The following is a 5,265-nucleotide window of genomic DNA, read 5'->3' on the forward strand; positions in this document are numbered from 1 at the left end:
TATTGGTATTGAAAAGTGTGGAGATTTCCAATATTGAAAGTATGTCTCATTTGAGGATTTTAGGTGAGGCTTCATTTTGTTTTCATGAAGTTTAGTCGTTATAGAAATTTTGTCCTTCATAAAAAAATATTTATATAATATTCACATGGTAAAACGTATAGGAATTGTATACAACGAGACTATTTAACTTTAGCGATTGTATAGAATGAGACCATGTACCTTTGGTAGTGAGAGGTCACAATTACTTACTAGTATCTCATGTGAAATCTGATAGCTTAAGTGTCTTACAAAGTTTGAAAAAAATTATTTTGAACTTTGAGCTTGGTTAATGAAATAAATTCAGCCACCCAATTTCACATTCAATAGTCAAGGTCGATTGTGATTGCTTTGTACCAAAGGTAAATGGTCTCATGAATGTCACAGTCATTCCTATTAATTAGATGTCAAATTTGATGGCTTGGGCTAGTCATGAAATCTTAAAAAAACTTTTAGTATTTTCAGTGACACTCTTTCAGCCACCTTATTTGCAATCCAAAAGACAAGAGTAATTGTGACTTCCTTATACAAAATTTAAATCGTCTCTTTGTATAATTAAGGTGGAGGTCTAAAATCTTTCAATAGAAGATAAAGTGAATTTTACAATCAAGTTATGTTCTGCATGTAGTTTTATTATAAAAAGTTATATACAATAAGATCATTATCTTTGGTACAAGGAAATGACAACTATTTATAACCATACAATATGAAATTTGATAAGTTGGGTACGTTGCAAATTTGAGAAAATTTATTTTGAACTTTGAGCTTGGTTAATGGAATAAATGCACTACCCAATTTCTCTTCTTATGGTCAAAGATTAATTATGACCATCTTGTAGAAAATGTAAATGATCCCACTATATTCCTTTCCATTATAAAATCATGTATTTGTTTTCATTTTTTATGTTCATATTCTTTTAGAAAAATATCAAAAAAGGGGTTGAAACCCCTTACAATATCACTAGAGGGGTCAAAAGCTTACAACTTTTAAAGTTCTATATCAATCATAACTATCTCTAAAAAAATGTTGAATAAAATCTGAATTTGCCTTTGTTTAGTGTTGGGAAGTTACAATAATTAGGAGTACTTGAGGAATTTTACTCCTAAAAGAGGTGCTTATGTTATTCACTTATGGCCTCTTTAGGATAAAATTATCAAAGTATCTCTAATTATTTGGCTTCCCAACATTTTTTTAGGACGTACATGATTGATATAAAAATTTAAAAGCGTGCGCTCAAATGCAATTTGTATCTTTTGACTCCTTTAATGATATTATAACAGTTCCAACCGTTTCTTGACATTTTCCACTTTTTTACTATTGATTTTTTCTAAAATACGCTTTTAAACCTTCAAGGCCCAAGTCTCTTTGAGATCCAATGTGAGAAAATAATTATTAACTTCGAATGCTGAAGATTCAAAGTTAAGACTTGAAGTATTAACTTTGTATTTTCATAGTCTGAAGCTAATACCACATATAAGGTTAGATCTTCAAAATCCGAAGCTGCATGAGTCAGCAGTTGAGAAATCATGCTTTCAATGTCCAAAATCAAGAATTGTATAAATGACATAAGATGTTGACGATTCGAAATCATTCAACAATCTGGACTTTAGGTAATGACGGTCACACTCATAGCAAACAAACTTGACTTTGGACTATGAAGGTCCAAAATCATAACAAAAATATTGTTTGGCACTTGGATAAGAAGTTGTTGTTAAGATCTTGATGATCCCAAGGCATTTTGGGCAAAAAAATGGAAAAGAGAGTATGAGCATAAAAAACAAAAAAATTGTGGGTAATTTTACAATAATGTTACTTTAAGGGGACATGAGCATACGATTTTTTTTAAAAAAAGAATACACATATACGTCATCAGTTGATTAAAAACATAACCAAAATACCCCATATTTTTTCTAGTTTATTGGGTTATTTGGTTATTTGGAAAATATGGATACTTAAAATTTGGTTTCATTAGATATATACAAAATTTTAAAATTAAAATATAATATTCATTATAAATAAGTGGGACTTGAGTGTAAAATATAAATATATAAAATAATTTTTAAATTCCTAAAATAAAATGAAAATTTTTCTGTTAATTTCCCAAGTATTCGTCCATCTTTCTTACTAGTAGTGGCATTTATGCCAATTGAAAATATTTGATGCTCCCATAAAAAGCAATATTGTTCATTTGCTCCCCTGGGATAAACTCATGTTAAGAATATTTTTTAGACCCCGAATTTGGGTATGTAGTCTCTATAAGCTAACGACTTAACTTAAAGAAAATAATACTAATAAATAAACTCTCCGTGCACCTCAAGAAAATCAACGTCCTATTATTTAACAGGAAGAATCCAATTTTTTGGAGGGCAATATCTATATTTTCGAGAATTTAAATCCAAATTTTCTTGAGAATAATTATTGTTGATATTTAGATAGATTTCAAAATTTTGGTTAAAAAAATCCTCCCAAATTACTGTTTTGCCTGAGGTATACGGGCTCTATGTCAAAAGACAATTAAATCTTGTTACATCGGGATCTGTAATAATCCCTATAAAGCAGTGCAACTGTGATAGTACTTTAACAAGCATTCAACCACTCAAATTTTATCTTGGGAGTTATTTGCCGTGGACTGCATTGTTAAAAAAAAAGAAAAAAGGTTATTTGCTGTGGACTTGATAGCATCACAAATAGAATTTGTGCCGAGGGAAACCAGTCTTTCGAAGGCATTTGAAGCATTTCATGGCTCTCTCAGTCTTAAGTGTGGGACAATCAAAAGTTTTGAAAATCCTGCTTCTATGTGACTTTCACTGTGTTGTCTCAATGACATTGGCTATGAATAGTAATCTCCTCTAAATGGTTTCCACTTTGTTGTGAAGCTCTCTTTGCACCGTCGAGTACAACACTTTCATCATCGTCATCATAGAATTTTCTCAATTATTTGGGATAAGTTACTTTTGAAAAGTTTCGAAATTTTTTTATGTTAGCTGCCTACTTAACATAAACCACTACTTTTACCTGGCTTAGGATAGATTAAGGGAAAATTTAAGGGTCTCACCCTTCTTAGACCATCCGAGTATAGTACTTTATGAAACCCAAAATTATTGTTTTGACCTAGATTAAGAATCAAGCCTCAAATGGAAGCTTTGATTTGGTTTCTTAGTTTGTCAGAAGCTTGTTGAGCACCATGACTAAGGGTGATCTTTTGTCATGGTCAATTGAATCACTCGGTTCTGAGCGTAGTTGGATATAGTTTGCCATAGTAGACCCTCAAGCTAGCTGAAGTGAGATTCATAGTTAGAGGGAAAGTGAGCTCATAATGCATTAACCCCAATATTGCGTTGAATGAAGATTTGTCGCGGTTATCTCACAAAAGCGAAGTTTCATCGCAGTTACACCAGTAGAGGCAGACATTGAGAATGATTAATTGTGATGTGTGATCATCTCTACTGATTAAGAGCTTTCGGGCATATTGACATTGGTTAGGGCTATTTCACATAAGATTATCTATGTAATCTTCAACTCAAGGGTTCAAAGGACAAGAGAACCCCAAGATTATGTTGGTACCATTGAACTAAGGAAAATGTTTATATTAGAGCCGAAGCTCTAAACAATTAAATTTGAGCCCTTCTCAAAATTTTCATTAGAAGATGACTGTATGCCATAAGACTATTTATTTTTAGTACAAGGAAGTTGCATTCACTTTTAGCTATAAGATGCAAGGTCTAATAGATGAAACTGTATCACAACATTCAAGAAACTTTATTTTGAACTTTGTATTCTACTAATGACACAACCTCAATCACCCGATTTCAAATCTAATGCTTAATGATGATTATGAACTCCTTATATCAAAAGTAGTTAGTCCCATATGATATGTTTCTCTAATATCTTTAGCGGTCTAGTACATTGGTTATAACATATAATTTTTCGTAAGTTATTTGAATAAAAAAAGCATCCCAAAAAAATACCTATATGTAAATTTACCTAAAAGATTCCAATAGTTTTATAAGAGACATTATTAAACAACAAATAATTTGTTATTAATATCAATTATTGACATATTGAGTTATTAGTGACAATGGATACATCCAAACAAACCCAAAGTATACAATCCTACCGAAAATTGAACGCTACAATTATTAGACAAGCTTTAAAGAAAATATTACATCTGGGTTTTTGCACCATCAAAATATCAACAAGAAAATTTGGCAAATAAGGAAACAAGGAAGAAAGTACCCACGAGAAAAGAATATGTTGTTTGGACCTTCTTGCAAATGTCAGTGTCTATCATCCTCAATATTTGGGAACAAACAAAATTGAAGACCCATTAGTCGATGGCACGAATCAACTTACATTATTGTGTGTGAGTATTGACTATCTTGACTTGGTAAACTTGTACAAATTCATGCAATTCTCTGGTTACTAACCAAATAGAGGAAGTCACTTCTAGGGTGTACTTTAATCGATAAAGAAGCCTGATTGGGGCAAAAATAAATATATAATGGTTAAAATTGTTCAAAGTTATTATATTTGTTTTTAACTGATTGGGGGTGACTACATGAATCCTGATCCACTATTCTGTTTTATCAAAAGTCACAGTTCCAATCAATTGAGACCGACAACATGAATCTTGATGTGCTATTCTGCTCCATTAAGTGCCTTACTCTCATTGAGGACATAAGTCTCGTATATCTTTTATCACTGCGTCGAACCATATCTTTTGGGCTTACCCCTTGCACTTTTTAAGTAAGCCCTGATAAAAAAAGAAACTCTAAAACAATTAGGGCAAAATAGACATGCCATTCAAAATAAATGAGCAGTAATGCGTTCTATACAAAATGAGTAGCCAATTTCTTAATTAATTAGAATCGGCTCTATGAATTTTGATATGCCATTATGTTGTATTAAGGCATACTTTCATTGAAACTATAAGTCCCCCACATCTTTTATTGTCATAGTTTAGAACCATATCTGTGTAGACTTATCCCTTGCCCTTTTTAAGCCGACCCTAATAAAAAGCTTAACTCTAAAAAATTAGTGCAAAATAGACCTGCCATTCAAAAGAAATGAGGAGTGGGGGCTACCGTTATTGCCATTCCATACAATATGGGTGCCCTATTTCTGTTGCAGTCGTACAGAAGCAGGGCATATCAATCACCGGCCCTTCCGCCCTTCAAGGGCATAATTGTCATTTCCTATATAACAAATCCCATTGCTCAAGGGCGGAAT

The sequence above is a fragment of the Amborella trichopoda genome, chromosome 3 (assembly GCF_054954075.1).
Source record: "Amborella trichopoda isolate Santa Cruz 75 chromosome 3, AtrichopodaSantaCruz75HAP2 v2.0, whole genome shotgun sequence".
Taxonomy (NCBI): Eukaryota; Viridiplantae; Streptophyta; class Magnoliopsida; order Amborellales; family Amborellaceae; genus Amborella; species Amborella trichopoda.